Raw genomic sequence first — 17,288 nt, 5'->3', positions numbered from 1 at the left:
CGCCGGATGTTCGGGCTGGGGGAGCCGCTTTGTCTCGGCCTCTCGGGGGACAGCCTGTGCTTTTTCCTATGGCGATCCCGTCCCCCAGCGCAGCGCTTTCCTCTTTTCCACCCCCTCAATTCCCCACTCCGAAGCCAGGACCCCAGTAGGTGGAGACGAGACAAGCGTCCAGGGGCTGCTCTGCGGCCCCCAAAGCCAAGCCAGCGTTTTTTCCCGCTCGGATGCGATATTGACCAAGGCCTGGGCAGGTTAAATTAATCTTCCTCCCATCCTCTCACTTCTCCAAGTGAGACAGGATAGGATTCTGACCGCGTGAAACACCAAACTGCATCTGGGGACATTGCTGGTGGCCTGTGTGTGGGGGATGAGAGTGACGGCGTCGGTGGTGGAGGGTATCCTTGAAGAATGTATATGCTGGTTCTCCCGTTTCAAGGGCAGAATGATTTATAGCAGTCGTTCTCAACCTTGGCTGCACATTCGAATCACCTGAGGGTGCCTGGATTTCTAACTTAATTGGGCTGAGTGCAGCTTGGGCTTTGGGATTTTTCAGGTGATCTGAATTGCAGCCAAGGCGACCTTGATTAGGCGAGTTCGCAGAGCTTTGGCTTTTGTCTTGGTTCTGTGTGGATTGCAAAACTCAAAAAACAGGGATGTAAATGCTGAGATTTACAAAATTCATAATTTTTGAGAATAAGGGTTTTTGTTTTTGTTTGTGTTTGTTTTTTGAGACAGGGTCTTGCCCTGTCATCTAGGCTGGAGTGCAGTGGCGATCATAGCCCACTGCAGCCTCGAACTCTCGGGCTTAAGAGATCCTCCTGCCTCAGCCTCCTGAGTAGCTGGGACTACGGGGGTGAACCACCACACCGAGTTAATGATTATTTTTTTTGTAGAGATGGGGATCTCTATGTTTACTGTGCTGATTTCAAACTTTTGGGCTCAAGTGATCCTCCTGCCTCGGCCTCCCAAATTGCTGGGATTCTAAGCCTGAGCCACTGCACTAGTCCTAAAAGTAAATGTTTTCAAGTTTTGGTGTGCCGCCCTTTTCTATCACAAGATTGGGGTGTTGACGATAAAATGTTATATCCAAAAGGAACCTGGGATTCAGAATAGGTTCTCTAAATTCCTTTGGAGATTAATGTTTAAATTAGACCACATTGGGAACTCCTTAAGGGCTATCGGCTTCTATATTTGTGTGTCTCTTATCACCTTAAAATCCCTTGCTCAGTAAGCACTTGTGCAACAAATGAAACTAAAAATGGACAGTTATGAAAAGGCTGACTTCATTGTTCAGTGCCCTTTTTTCAAAATGAACATGGAGATTAAGAGAAAGGAAAAATCCCTGTTAATTATCAACTTGCACTTTGACACTGTAGTCCAGACAGAAGGTTAGAAGTCTGTCTCTGCAGAAGGCAGATTGTGGGGTGCCACTAAGAGCCCCCCCACCACACACCCTGTGAGAGTACTTGATCACTTTTCACTTCTGTTCTGCTCTCCACATTTTTCTCTCTTCCTCTATATCTGCTTATGTCATAATCTGCTTCAGAGGTTGACCCAGTTTACCTTCCTGTTAAGAATTTTTTTTTTTTTTTTTTTTGAGAGAGAGTCTCACTCTGTCGCCCAGGCTGGAGTGCGGTGGTGCAATATGGGCTCACTGCAGCCTCCACCTCCTGGGTTCAAGCAATTTTCCTGTCTCAGCCTCCCAGGTATCTGGGAAAACAGGTGCACGCCATTATGCTGGCTAGTTTTTGTACCTTTTTTTTTTTTTTTTTTTTTTTTTGAGAGAGAGTCTCACTCTGTCTCCAGGCTGGAGTGCAGTGGCTTCATCTCAACTCACTGCAACCTCTGCCTCCTGGGTTCAGGTGATTCTCTTGTCTCAGCCTCCGGTGTAGCTGGGACTACAAGCACCTGCCAACACACTCGGCTAATTTTTGTATTTTCGGTAGAGACAGGGTTTCACCATGTTGGCCAGGATGGTCTCGATCTCTCGAGATCTGCCTGTCTCAGCCTCCCAAAGTGCTGGGATTACAGGTGTGAGCCACCATGCTGGGCCCTAGTTTTTGTGTTTTTAATAGAGAAGGGGTTTCAACATGTTGGCCAGGCTGGTCTCGAACTCCTGACCTCAGATAATCAGCCCACGTTGGCCTCCCAAAGTGCTTGGATTACAAGCGTGAGCCACCACACCCAGCTTATTTTTAATTAAAAAAATTTTTTTAGAAACAGGGTTTTGCCAGCTTCGCTTGGTGACTCATGCCTATAATCCCAGCACTTTGGGAGGCCTAGGCGGGAGATCCAGACCATCCTGGCCATGGTGAAACCCTGTCTCTATTAAAATACAAAAAATTAACCGGGCATGGTGGCACATGCCTGTAGTCCCAGCTACTCAGGAGGCTGAGGCAGGAGAATCGCCTGAACCCAGGAGACAGAGGTTGCAGTAAGCCGAGATCATGTCACTGCACTCCAGCCTGGTGACAGAGCAAGACTCTGTCTCAAAAAAAAGAAACAGGGTTTTACCATGTTGCCCAAGCTGGTCTCTGACTCCTGGGCTTTAGCAGTCTGCCTGTCTTGGCCTCCCAAAGTGCTGGGTTTACAGGCATCAGCCACCACTCCTGTCCCATTTCTTGTATTTTAAGTGCTTGGATTGGGGGCAGGTAGGGAGAAAATGGTAGATAGAAACAATTGTGAGACATGTCCCTTCCCTTAAGGAATTTTTCAGTATGGTGATTGTGAAAGAAAAAAATATCTTGGAACTTCAAACTATGCCAAAGGGAAAGTTTGGCTTGGGAACTGAATCACCCAAAAACTGCTTTTCCTTTTGTTCCCCAACAGACAGGTTCCCAGACAGCTGTAATTTCACAATCCCATGTCATAGCCTCATTTCCCCTACTCCAGCTTTTCACTTTTACTTTATCTTATGTAAAATGCAGATTTACTGAGGCTCATGAGAGCCTCACAAAAATGCAACCATTGCAATGGCTCATGCCTGTAAGGAGGCAGAGGTGGGTGGATCACCTGAGGTCAGGAGTTTGAGAAGGCTGTCCAACTTGGTGAAACCCCATCTCTACCAAAAATACAAAAATTAGCTAGGCATGGTCGTGGCTCCTATATTCCCAGTTACTTGGGAGGCTGAGGCAGGAGAATTGCTTGAATCCGGGAGGTGGAGGTTGCAGTGAGCCAAGATCTTATCACTATACTCCAGTCTGGGCAATAGAGTTAAGACTCCTTCTCAAAGGAAAAAAAAAGAATGTAACCATCTACCTTATTGCCTATCCTCCCTCTTTTTCCTTCTCCTTGTTCATTCCCCTTTAAATACTAACGCTCCCAAAACCACCTTTGGAAAAAGCGTAGGTCGTAGATACTCCTGCGATCTGTATTTTTTCCTGGGTGCATCTTCAACTTTGGCTAAATAAACCTCTATAGATTGAGACCTAACTCAGTCACATTTTGTTTTGCAGTGGGGAAGACAAAATGCAGTCAACCCCAAAGGGGAGTTGTTTGTGTTAATTGCTGCAAGTAATAAGAAATTACAGTAGTCTAGAAAACAGTTGAAATGATCACTTCTGCATGGGCACTATGGGAAGGTTTCATGAAGGAGATGGTATCTTTCGGCACCTCAAAAGATGAGGCTGGGCACGGTGGCTCACGCCTGTAATCTCAACACTTTGGAAGGCTGAGGCGGGCGGATCACTTGAGGCCAGCAGTTCAAGACCAACCTGGCCAACATAGTGAAACCCTGTCTCTACTAAAAATACAAAAATTAGTCGGGTGTGGTGGTGCACACTACTTGGGAGGCTGACGCACAAGAATCTCTTGAGCCTAGGAGGCAGAGGTTGCAGAGAGCTAAGATCATGCCACTGCACTCCAGTGTGGGCAACAGAGAGAGAGACACTGTCTCACAAAAAAAGGGGAGAGATGGGTATTATTCTTTAACATTCCTAACCTCAAAAGATGGGTCCCAAATCTAGGATATGTTGTGTAACCAAATTTGGAGCAAAGGGTATCTCTTTAATAGCAGTAAGAAGGCCAGCCGTGGTGGCTCATGCCTGTAATCCCAGTACTCTGGGAGGCTGAGACTGGTGGATCATAAGGTCAGGAGTTCAAGACCAGCCTGGCCAAGATGGTGAAACCTCGTCTCTTCTAAAAATACAAAAATTAGCTGGGCGTAAGTGGTGGGCGCTTGTAATCCCAGCTACTTGTGAGGCTGAAGTGGGGAATTGCTTGAACCCAGGAGGCAGAGGTTACAGTGAGCTGAGATCGTGCCACTGGACTCCAGCCTGGGCGACCGAGAGAGACTCCATCTCATAAAAAAAAAATTAGAAATAGGAGATGAGAAGCTGATGAGTAGGTTGTGGTTTGAAAAATGCGGAGTTTCCAGACACACAGTAAACTGTGGGCTGGGGCTGGCTTGAGCAGACCAGTGACTTAGTGAAAGTAGTTTTGTGGGAAGCCTTAAGATTGAGATCTCAACCTTGGTGATGCCCGATAGAAGTTTCTTTCTTGTTTTTTTCTTTTTTAAATTTATAGAGATAGGGTCTCACTATGTTCCCCAGGCTGGTATTGAACTCCTTGACTCAAGCAATCCTTCTGTTTCTGTCTCTGAAAGTGTTAGGATTACAGGCATGTGCATTGCTGAAGTTTAAGACTGGTTCTCCAGTGAGTTCTTTCCTAAATAAAATCCATTAATTTCTAAAGCTTGGAGAAATTTTAAAGTTGTGGTGTAAGAACTCACTTGGAAGGTTCAAAGTAGAGTGTGTGTCTAGCAGTGGTCATTTACAGGGAGTGAGATTATTTGATTTTTAGTTGTTTTATCAGTGTTCCTTCATTTAATTGTTCAACTGTTAAAGTTTATGGAAGCCCACTGTTTTGGACCAGTCTTCTGTACTAGGTCCCAGCAGACGTGTGTGTGTGTGTGTGTGTGTGTGTGTGTTTCTTTTTTTTTTTTTAGAGACGGGTTTCACCATGTTGACCAGGATGGTCTGGGATCTCTTGACCTCATGATCTACCCACCTCAGTCTCCCAGAGTGCTGGGATTACAGGTGTGAGCCACTGCACCTGGCCTTGTTTGTTTCTTTTTTGAGACGGCGTGTTGCTGTGTTGCCCAGGCTGGAGTGCAGTGGGGTGATCTCAGCTCACTGCAACCTCCATCTCCTGGGTTCAAGGAATTCTAGTGTGGTGCCTCAGCCTCATGAGTAGCTGGGACTAGCACACACCACTATGCCTGGCTAATTTTTTTTTTTTGAGATGGAGTTTTACTCTTGTTGCCCAGTCTGGAGTGCAGTGTCGCGATCTCGGCTCACTGCAACCTCTGCCTGCTGGGTTCAAGCGATTCTCCTGTCTCAGCCTCCCGAGTAGCTGGGATTACAGTCATGAGCCACCATACCCAGCTAATTTTGTATTTTTAGTAGAAATGAAGTTTCACCATGTTGGGTAGGCTGGTCTCTAACTCCTGACCCCAAGTGATCCGCCTGCCTTGGCCTCCCAAAGTGCTGGGATTACAGGTATGAGCCACAACCCCTGGCCTGTTACTTTGTTTTTAAAGGACAGGATCTCCCTCTGTCGCCCAAACTGGAGTGCAGTGATGTGATCTCAGCTCACTGCAGCCTCAAACTCCTGGGCTCAAGTGATCTCCCATCTCAACCTCCTGACTAGCTGGTACTGCAGGTGCATACCACTGAGCCTGGCTTGAATTCAGTTTTTGAAGTCTCCAAAAAATTAAATATATTTTATCTCTCATGATCACATGTAGACTGGTGAGAAATGCAAAGACTGCCCAAAGCCAAGGTGAATTTGAACCTTCTGGGAGCTTTGTCTCTGCCATTCAGTTGTCGACCTACGCAGAGGTTGGGAGAGTCAGTTTAAGGAAAAGTTCTTTCTGAATTGCCGCTCCCTTTGCCCCAGGGCTTGGGGAGCTCGTGGTCCTGCTGAGTGTACTGATTCTGTGATAAGAATACTGTGTTTCTGTGGTTTTGGCTAGTAGTTCTTACCAATGAGAGTTGGGTAGGAAAGGTTGATTATGTGACAGAAGTTCTTGATTGCCAAGTCACCGTGAACTGTGCTGCACAGCACCAGTTGGAGAGGCCTGGGGGAGAGGCATGGGCTTTGAAAGATCCTTGAACAGCAGGCTGCTGAGTGAATCATTGCTCATCTAGCCTGAAAATAATTACCCAGCAACATGTAACCTCACTTGGAAGTGATACCGTGTACTTTGATATTATGATGTCTATATCCCGATAAGGCTAAACACTGGATGTACTTTTTTTTTCCCCTGAGACAGGGTCTTACTGTGTTACCCAGGCTGGAGTACAAGGGCATGATAATAGCTCACTGCAGCCTCAAACTGCCAAGCTCAAGTGCTCCTCCTGCCTCAGCATCCCCAGTAGTCAGGACCACAGGCACACGGCCACCACCATGCACTGGCTGATTTTTAAAATTTTTAGTAGAGACAAGGTCTTGCTTTGTTGTTGCCCAGGCTGGTCTCAAACTCCTGAGCTCAAGCAATCCTCCCACCTCAGCCTCTCAAAGTGCTGGGATTATAGGCATGAGCTTCTGTGCCCAGCCTGAACATGCATTATTATTATTTTGAGATGGAGTTTTTCTCATATCCCAGGCTGGAGTACAATGGCATGATCTAGGCTCACCACAACCTCTGCCTCCCAGGTTCAAGCAATTCTCCTGGTTCAGCCTCCTGAGTAGCTGAGATTACAGGCATGCGCCACAAGGCCTGGCTAATTTTTTATTTTTTAATTTTTTTTTTTTTCCTTTTTCTTTTTTATTTTTTACTGTCCATCTTTGGAAACTACTTTGTTATAATTTTGTATTTTTAGTAGAGACAGGGTTTCACCATGTTGCTCAGGCTGGTCTTGAACTCCTGACCTCAGGTCATCCACCTGCCTTGGCCTCCCAAAGTGCTAGGATTACAGGCGTGAGCCACCACACCTAGCAAACATGCATTGTTAATGTAATTTACTAAGAAGGAGATCAGTTTAAAGGAACTCTGTCATCAGTTCCTGCACTATTGACAGCCCTCAAATAGGAGGTTACCCTAATGTGTCTCCTGGGTTTAACATTTCATAGAATGAGACCCACCCATATTCGTAAGTGACAAAGGAGTGCCCATAATGGGTGGAGCTAATTAAAGCCAGCAAATGCTATTGTTGAAATCTGGCTTTTAACTTACCTTGTTCATTGCTTAATTTTTTTGTACCAGTCCTTGTATACTGTTACTTTGCCATCTGCCTCAAAACCCACTAAATCTGCAGGGCTAAAAAAAGAAAGACTGCCTCTGAATCCTTCAGGGTGTCTATTTCTCTGTAAAACAGCCTTTGAAAAGTAGCCACAGAGAATGCATTTTTTTTTTGTTATGTTTTTGAGACATTGTCTGTCGCCCAGGCTGGAGTGCAGTGGTGCCATCTTGGCTCACTGCAACCTCCAACTCCTGGGTTCAGGTGATTCTCCTGCCCAGCTTCTCAAGTAGGGACTAGAAGTACATGCCAACACGCCCAGCTAATTTTTTGTATTTTTGTGTGTGGTTTTTTATTTTTTATTTTTTAGTAGTGACAAGCTTTCACCATGTTGACCAGGCTAGTTTTGAACTCCTGACCTCAAGTGATCCACCTACCTCAGCCTCCGAAAGTGCTGGGATTACAGGCATGAGCCACTGTGCCTGGCCAACAATCCAAGAATTTTTTTTTTTTTATACTGAGAAACTAAAGGAATGATATGGAAATAGTGATACCCTCTGGCTTTTTTTTTTTTTTTTAAATAACACTGTCACTCAGGCTGGAGTGCAGTGGCATGATCTAGGCTCACTGCAACTTCCACCTCCTGAGTTCTAGCGATTCTTCTACCTCAGCCTCCTGAGTAGCTGGTATTACAGGTGCCCACCACCATGCCTGGCTCATTTTTGTATTTTTAGTAGAGATGGGGTTTCGCCATGATGGCCAAGCTGGTCTTAAACTCCTGACTTCAAATGATCTGCCCACCTCAGCCCCCAAAGTGCTGGGATTATAGGCATGGACCACACCTGGCCCACTTTGGTATTTGTAAGTGGATTCCAGTCAGTCACAATTAATTACCATGTATTCACTAGGTGTTGCAACATTAAATGTTACTGCCATTACTTTTGCACCAACCTAATAGGATGTGGAGGTCCCAGGTTCTTTTCTTTTGGGGGCACATGAGACGGTGCGCATCAGGTAATGGGGGGACTGAATCATGGAAGTATTGTCTCACAGAACTTTCTTGTTCCCCCTGGATGCCCCAGAGTAACAATTCTTTTTTAAATTTTTTTGAGACAGGGTCTTACTCTGTCGCCAAGGCTAGAGTGCAGTGACATGATTATGGCTAACCACTGGACATACGTTGTTTTTTTTTTCCCTGAGACAAGGTCTCACTGTGTCACCCAGGCTGGAGTACAAGGGCATGATCATGGCTTACTACAACCTCAAACTTGGCAGTTTGAGGTTGCAGTGAGCCTCAATATCCTGGGCTTAGGTGATCCTCCTGCCTTAGCTTCCCAACTTTGAGACTACAGGTTATTTTTTGTGGTGATGGGGTCTCGCTGTGTTGTCCAGACTCCTCTCAAACTCCTGGGCACAAAGGATCCTCCTGCCTTGGCCCCCCTAAAGTGCCAGGATTACAGGTGTAAGCCACTGCACTCTGCCACAATTCTTTTGAATCTGATGATTTCCTGAGACTGGGAGGTTCAAGTTAATCTAATGTTCTGCTTAGCTTAACATTGAACAAAAACAGCCTTTGTTAATATCTCTTACAAATGTATCCGTTCATTTTCTTGCTTTAGATTTTGCTTTATGCAGAGTGCTTTTTTTTTTTCTTTGTTAAGCTTGATGCATCCATGAACTAACCTTCATCTGAAATGAAAAAAAGGTTTTGAGGCTGGGTGTGGTGGCTCACACCTGTAATCCCAGCACTTTGGGAAGCTGAGGTGGGCAGATCACAAGGTCAGGAGTTTGAGACCAGCCTGACCAACATGGTGAAACCCAGTTTCTACTAAAAATACAAAAATTAGCCTGGCATGGTGGCATGGGCTTGTAACCCCAGCTACTCAGGAGCCTGAGGCAGGAGAATCACTTGAACCCGCGGAAGATGGAGGTTACAGTGAGCAGAGATCGTGCCACTATGCCCAAACCTAGGCAACAGAGCAAAACTCCATCTAAAAAAAGAAAAGAAAAGGCTTTGAAGGTGGAGACATGGATATTGAACAGTGAATATGTGCCAAGGACAGGGCTGTGTCCAGATAGCATTATATTTAGTCACGGTTGGTATAAAGCTGATGAAATGCAACAATGACAGGGATCTTTATCTGTGTCAGTCATCAATTTAGTCCAAGCCCCTAGAACAGTGTTTTGCACAAAGCAAGTACTCAATATATAGTTGCTGAAAGAACGAGTCGATGGGGGGAACTGATGTGGAGGTCAGAGTGGAAGCAGGTGTGAGAGGGTCCAGCAGAAGGAAACATGGCTGCCAAAGTGTGTGAGTCCATCGGCAAGTTTGGCCTGGGCTTAGCTGTTGCAGGAGGCCTGGTGAACTCTGCCTTATATAATGTGGATGCTGGGCACAGAGCTGTCGTCTTTGACCGATTCCGTGTAGTACAGGACATTGCAGTAGGGGAAGGGACTCACTTTCTCATCCCACGGAAACCAATTATCTTTGACTGCCGTTCTCAGCCATGTAATGTGCCAATCATCACTGGTAGCAAAGATTTACAGAATGTCAACATCACACTGCATGTCCTTTTCCGGCCCATCACTAGCCAGCTTCCTCACATCTTCACCAGCATCGGATGATGATGAATGTGTGCTGCCCTCCATCACGACTGCGATCTCAAGTCAGCGGTAGCTCTCTTTGATGCTAGAAAACTAATCAACCAGAGAGAGCTAGTCTCCAGGCAGGTGAGCGACGACCTTATGGAGTGAGCAGTCACCTTTGGGCTCATCCTGGATGGTGTGTCCTTGACACATCTGACACCTTTGGGAAGCAGTTCACAGAAGCGGTGGAAGCCAAACAGGTGGCTCAGCAGGAAGCAGAGAGGGCCAGATTTGTGGTGGAAAAGGCTGAGCAGCAGAAAAAAGGCGGCTATCATCTCTGCTGAGGGCGACTCCAAGACAGCTGAGCTGATCGCCAGCTCACTGGCCACCGCAGGGGATGGCCTAATCGAGCTGCGCAAGCTGGAAGCTGCAGAGGACATCGTGTACCAGCTCTCACACTCTCGGAACATCACCTACCTGCTGGTGAGGCAGTCCGTGCTCCTCCAGCTGCCCCAGTGAAGGCCCACCCTACCTGCACCTCCACGGGCTGACTGGGCCACAGCCCCAGTGATTCTTGACACAGCCTTCCCTTCTGCCCCCACCCCAGAAATCACTGTGAAATTTCATGATTGGCTTAAAGTGAAGGAAATAAAGGTAAAATCACTTTGGATCTCTAATTAGTCTGTCAGATGAATGGCTTTCATTCTTCTCACACCCATCTACTTTTTTATCCACCTGCCTACCAAAAATTGCCAAGTACCTATGCAAACTGGCTTTAGTTCCCAATTGGGGGCCTGCTGGAGCTCCGGCCTGGGCACCAGCATTTGGTAGCATGCAGGCAGGGCAGTGTGTGATGGACTGGGGAGCACAGGTGTCCGCCTGGGTCCGCGTATGGCCTCCATCCTGCATGGAAGATTTGTGGATGTGGCCACGTGGCTGAACTGAGAAGGCAGGCCTCCCTCTTCCCAGAGGTTCCTGCGCAGGGGCCACTGAAGAGAGGTGCTGGGGAGGGGCAGAGAGGAAGCAGTTTGTCTCTTACCATAAGGCTGATTCTCTTTAACTTTGCAACCAGTGGAAGCAGTTGTGTGTGAACTGGGCACAGATTGAAGAATCTGCCCCTGTTGAGGTGGGTGGGCCTGACTGTTTTCCCCTAGGGTCCTATAACTTGGATGGACTTGGATAGTGAGAGAGGAGGCCTGGGCCGAGATGTGAGTCCTGTCGAAGACTCCCTCTCTACCCTGCACCTTGGTCCCTCTCAAATACCCAGTGGAATTCCAAATGGAAGGATTTGCATCCTGCTAGGGCTGAATATGCCTGTTAAAGACATGTCCGACCTGTGTTCCTGGCTCCCCAGTTCAGAGACTGCCCTTCTCAAGGGCTTTGTGCCTGTCCTGGGAAAGAAACAACCCTGGGAAGGAAACAAATGTGTATAAACTGCTGTCAATAAATGACACCCAGAGCTTCTGGCTCGGAAAAAAAAAGAAAAATGAGTTGATGAATCGATAGTGTTTTGCTTTGGAAATGATGATTTGTCTATTTTCTAGGTAGTTCTGTCATTTTGTTCTTGAATTAGATTTTAGACAGCAAAGAAGGACTAGGACTACAGGGAGGAAACTGTAGGCAATTCTGTGGTGGGGGTTGGGGGGAACCAGAGGAAGGAAGTTCACATTTTTTTTTTTGAGACAGGGTCTTGCTCTTTCATCCAGGCTTCAGCGCAGTGGTGTCATACAGCTCACAGCAGCCTCAAACTCCTGTGCTCAAACGATCCTCCTACCTCAGCCTCCTGTGTAGCTGGGACTACAGGCGAGCACCACAACACCCAGCTAATTTTTAAATTTTTTATTTGTGGAGACAAGATCTTACTGTGTTTCTCAGGCTTGTCTCTAACTCCTGGACTCAAGCAGTCCTGTGGTGGCTCATGTTGTAATCCCAAAGTGCTGGGACTACAGCATGAGCCACCACACCCAGCCGGAAGTTCACTATTGGACACAGGTGATGTTCTTGGCAGGTGCAGTTGCAAATTAACCAACTTCTTGTTTCACTGCCAACATGAGCAATGTGAGGTTTCTCCCTGGCTAGGCAGGACTGAAGGTAGGGAGGCAGGCCCAAGGAAAAATGCTGAAGTTTCTGAATTTTGCCACCTGTTGTCACCAAACTCTATACATGCTCAGTCCCTCCTTGGAGGGGGTGCCCTGTCTTCACTGTGAGCTAATGCCAGCAGGCCCGCTGACCAGGATTCTGAACACTAGATTGGTTGGAAGAGGAAGCTCTCAGGAATGGATCATCAATTTGGAAATGGAGGCTGAGTTACAGGAGTCTCCTTGATGATTCGTTTACTGAACGGCCTATGAAATTTGCTTCTTAGCTGGGTACAGTGGCCCATGCCTGTAATCCCACCACTTTGGGAGGCCAAGGTGGCTGGATCACTTGAGGCCAGGAGTTTGAGGCCAGTCTGGCCAACATGGCAAAACCCCGTCTGTACTAAAAATTCAAAAATTAGCTGGGCATGGTGTAATCCCAGGTACTTGGGAAGCTGAGGCAGGAGAATCGCTTGAACCTGGGAGGTAGAGGTTGCAGTGAGCCGAGATTGCACCACTGCACTCCAGCCTGGGCAACAAGAGTGAGAATCTGTCTCAAAACAAAACAAAGGAAAAGAAAATAGCCAGGCGTGGTGGTACATGCCTGTAATCTCAGCTGCTTGGGAGACTGAGAATCACTGGAACCTGGGAGGCAGAAATTGCAATGAGCTCAGATCGTGCTACTGTACACTCCAGTCTGGGTGACAGAATGAGCCTCTGTCTCAAAAAGAAAAAAAAAAAGAAACTTCTTTCATATCCCTCATTAATGTCCACATAGAGATCTAGGGAATCTTCCAGTGATATATGCTTAGGGTCTTAGCAGTGTGCAACTCTGGGCAACCAGAGCCCTGAGAACTCATCTGGATGATGCTCCAGTCTGGGAGGCAAACTTCCCTTGTGATCAGCTGATATGTTTCAGGTAGAAAGGCCCCTGGGGAATTTATCTCCTTCCCATATGCCTTGTGTGCACCCGAGGAGCCAGCAGACCGAAGAAATAATTTAGAGGTGTTGGTCACCATCAGCTCTATCACAGATCAGAAATAGATGCTTTATATACCTTATCTCTGACCACCACAAAATCTCCATAATGGAAGCATTATTCTCTTTTTATGGAATAAACTGAGCTAGGAGAAATTTAGTGACCTACAGCCACTAAATGGGAGAGCTCAGAGTCAAACTCCTGTCTGTCTGACTTGAGGCCTGTGCTCTGTCTGACAACCTGATGCACAGGTCAGCTAGAGTGGCGGTCCCCAACCTTCTTGGCTCCAGGAACCAGTTTTGTAGAAGACAGGTTTTCCACAGACCAGGAGTAGGGGATGATTTCAGGGTGATTCAGGATTTAAGTGAATCACATTTATTTATTTATTCGTTTTTGTTTTTTGAGATGGAGTTTTGCTTTTGTTGCCCAGGCCGGAGTGCAATGGTGTGATCTCGGCTCAGTGCAACCTCTGCCTCCTGGTTTCAAGCCATTCTCCTGCCTCAGCCTCTCAAGTAGCTGGGATTATAGGCACCTACCACCACACCTGACTAATTTTTGTATTTTTAGTAGAGACAGGGTCTTACCATGTTGGCCAGGCTGGACTTGAACTCCTGACCTCTGGTGACCCACCCACCTAGGCCTCTTGAAGTGCTGGGATTACAGGCATGAGGTACCACAGCCCAGCCTGCATCACATTTATTGTGTACTTTATTTCTATTATGTCATAATATATAATGAAAGAATTATACCATTCACCATAATGTAGACTGAGTGGGAGCCCTACAACTAGACAGTTCCTTCTGGGGGTGATGGGAGAAGTGAGGATCATCAGGCATTAGATTCTCATAAGGAGTGTGCAGCCTAGATCCCTGCATGCACAGTTCTCAGTAGGGTTTGTGCTCCTATGAGAATCTAATGCTGCTGCTGATGAAAGGAGGTAGATGGAGCTCAGGCAGTGCTAGCAATGGGAAGCACCTATAAATACAGATTAAGCTTCATTTGCTTACACCTCCTGCTGTGTAGCCTGGTTCCTAACAGGCACCTGGGGATCAGGGATCCCTGAGCTAGAGAAGGGGAAAGAAGGCCTGGTATGGTGGCTCATGCCTGTAATCCCAACACTTTGGGAGGCTAAGGTGAGAGGGTCAATTGAGCACAGGAGTTTGAGGCCAGCCTGGGCAACATAGTAAGACCCCATCTCTAATGTGTAAGAAATTGAGTCCAGGTGCGGTGGCTCACGCCTGTAATCCCAACACTTTGGGAGGCCGAGACAGGCGAATCACGAGGTCAGGAGTTCAAGACCAGCCTGGTCAGTGTGGCGAAACCTCATCTCTACTAAAAATACAAAAAATTAGCTGGGCGTGGTGGCGGGCTTCTGTAATCCCAGCTACTCGGGAGGCTGAGGCAGGAGAGTCACTTGAACCCAGGAGGCAGAGGTTGCAGTGAGCTGATGTCATGCCGCTGTACCCAAGCTCAGGAGACAGTGTGAGACTCTGCCTCAAAAAAAAAAAATGAGAAGGGAGCAGCAGAGAGGGGATGGGTGGTGAGACTGTTCTAGCTTTTCACTCCTGGACTCCCCAGCTCTCCGTTAAACTAAATGTGTATTTTTTGAGACAGGGTCTCACTCTGTTGTCCAAGTTGGAGTGCAGTGGTGCTATCTTAGCTCACTGCAGCCTTGACTTCCCAAGCTCAAGTGTTCCTCCTGCCTAAACCTCCCAGTAGCTGGGACTACAGGCTCATGCTAGCATACCTCGCAAATTTTTGTATTTTTTCTAGAGATGGGATTTCACCATGTTGCCCAGGCTTGTCTTCAACTCCTGGCCTCAAGTGATCCACCTGCCTTGGCCTCCCAAAGTGCTGGGATTACAGGTGTGAGCTGCCACTCCCAGCCTAAATGTGCTTTTCATTCCTTCCAAGTCATAGGCTCTGAGGTTACGTCATATTGCTGGCGTGTAAATAAGTCTCTGAAAGCAATGGAGATCCTTGGAGGCCTGTTCATAGGAGCTGGCAAAATAGGACAGCGGTATTTCAGGGTCACAGGCCTCCTTTCAACCAGTGCTCCAGGCCCCAAAGTGTGTTGTGCTGGAGCGCAGCTCCTCTGGCCCAACAAGGCCACAATTTTCTACCGTCCTCTTCCTCTGATTTCTGGCCCGATGCTCTTCAATTTTAGGTAATGTGGTGATTCTGTTGCTGCCCCTTGAGTCAGTATCTTGGATAGGCCCAGAACCTCTCTAAGCTGGCACTACTGCAGGCTCCCCAAGAGCAGGGGCTATATCTATTTAGTGCCTTACATTGCATCTTGCCTGACACAAGTGGGTGCTTACTCAGTACCTCTGAATGAATGACTGCAAGCTAAGACAATGTAGAATCGAAAAAGGCAGAAATTTCTAAAAAGCAAACCAGAGTTACATACCCCAGGCACCAGTGAAAGCCCACCTTGGTGCTTAGAAGAAACATATTCCATGGTTCAGGTGCGGTGGCTCATGCCTTAATCCCAGGACTTTGGGAGGCTGAGGTGGGTGGATCCTGAGGTCAAGATCATCCTGGCCAACATGGTGAAACCCCGTCTCTACTAAAAATACAAAAATTAGGAACGATCCAAGATGGCCGATCGCTAACATCCCGGGATTGCAGCTCTCAGGGAAGGCGCGGAGAACTAGAGGACGCCACACTTTCAGACAAAGTCTGGTCGCTCACGAAGCAGAAGATCCCCCAGTGGTGGAAACACACGAGTCGCCAGCGCGACTCTCGTGGTCGGCGCAGCGGTTCCGCCGGCACCTCGAGGCAGCAGCGCTCGGCGCAGAGTAAACGGGAACGGTTCCCCTTCTGACCGAGGTTTGGAGCCCCGGGAAGGCAGAGTCACCTACTACGGACACAAGACGGAAGCCCGACAGGAGAATCCTGGCCAGAAAAGCACCATCAGTTTTAACGCTGCTGCTCTGGCCCTGGGAACTAACAACCTGGACGTCCACTCAAGAGACCTAATCTGAAAGTTGGTAATTTCAAAGACGACAGGAGGATAAATTTACAATGACGGGAAGAAACCAGCGTAAAAAAGCTGAGAATACTCAAAGTCAGAACGCCTCTCCCTCTAAAGATGATCACAGTTCCACATCAACAATGGAACAAGGCTTGATGGAGAACGAGCGCATCCTGATGACAGAATCACTCTTCAAGGAATGGATAATAACAAACTTCGGTGAGTTAAAAGAACATGTTGTAGCCCAACGTAAAGAAACTAGGAACTTTGAAAAAAGGTTTGATGAAATCCTATTGAGAATAGACAACTTAGAGAGGAGTATGAGTGAATTAATGGAACTGAAGAATACAATACAGGAACTCCGAGAAGTATGCACAGGTTTAAACACTCAAATTGTTCAAGCAGAAGAAAGGATATCAGAGGTCAAAATCCAACTTAATGAAATAAAACGTGAAGAAAAGATTAGAGAAAAAAGGATAAAAAGGAATGAGCAAAGTCTCCAAGAAATGTGGGACTATGTGAAAAGACCAAATTTACGTTTGATAGGTGTACCTGAATGCCACGGAGAGAATGAATCCAAGCTGGAAAATACCCTTCAGGATATTATTCAGGAAAATTTTCCTAAACTAGCAAAGCAGGTCAACATTCAACCCCAGGTAATACAGAGAACACCACAAAGATATTCCTCAAGAAGAGCAACCCCAAGGCACATAATCGTTAGATTCACCAGGGTTGAAATGAAGGAGAAGATACTAAGGGCAGCCAGAGAGAAAGGTCAGATAACCCACAAAGGCAAGCCTATCAGACTTACAGCAGATCTCTCGGCAGAAACTCTACAGGCCAGAAGAGAGTGGGGGCCAATATTCAACATCCTCAAAGAACAGAACCTTCAGCCCAGAATTTCATATCCAGCCAAACTAAGCCTCACAACTGAAGGAAAAATAAAATCTTTTATGAACAAGCAAGAACTCAGAGATTTTATTACCACCAGGCCTGCTTTACAAGAGCTTCTGAAAGAAGCATTACACACAGAAAGAAACAACCAGTATTAGCCTTTCTAAAAATACACCAAAAAGTAAAGAGCACCAACATAAAGAAGAATTTACACCAACGAATGGATAAAACAGCCAGTCAACATCAAATGGCAGTAACCCTAAATTTAAATTGACTAAATTCCCAATCAAAAGACACAGCCAAAACCCAACGGCATGTTATATCCAGACCTGTTTCACATGCAAGGAAACACAAAGACTCAAAACAAAGGGATGGAGAAAGATTTACCAACCAAATGGAGAGCAAAAATAAATAATAAATAAATAAAAAGCAGGAGTTGCAATTCTTGTATCAGATAAAATAGATTTTAAAGCAACAAAGATATAGTGGTAAAAGGATCAATGCAACAACAAGAGCTAACGATCCTAACACCCAGATACGAGACTTAGATTCAATGAGACAGAAAATTAATAAGGATATCAAGGACTCGAACTCAG

At 46.6% G+C, this 17,288-nt stretch overlaps 1 protein-coding gene and 1 pseudogene across 2 annotated transcripts in view; both read left to right on the top strand.

The window, feature by feature from the left end:
• The window catches only part of GSR (glutathione-disulfide reductase), a 61,185-nt gene that overhangs the window by 405 nt on the left and 43,492 nt on the right, over positions 1–17,288 (top strand).
• On the top strand, positions 95–16,258 carry LOC128929427 (prohibitin 1 pseudogene; annotated as a pseudogene). The gene has a single exon (XR_008475924.2). The product of XR_008475924.2 is annotated as a prohibitin 1 pseudogene (transcript).

This window comes from Callithrix jacchus, chromosome 13 (genome assembly GCF_049354715.1).
Source record: "Callithrix jacchus isolate 240 chromosome 13, calJac240_pri, whole genome shotgun sequence".
Classification (NCBI taxonomy): Eukaryota; Metazoa; Chordata; class Mammalia; order Primates; family Cebidae; genus Callithrix; species Callithrix jacchus.
Note: the sequence above shows the minus strand (reverse complement) of the source record. Positions and strands in the feature narration are given on the sequence as shown.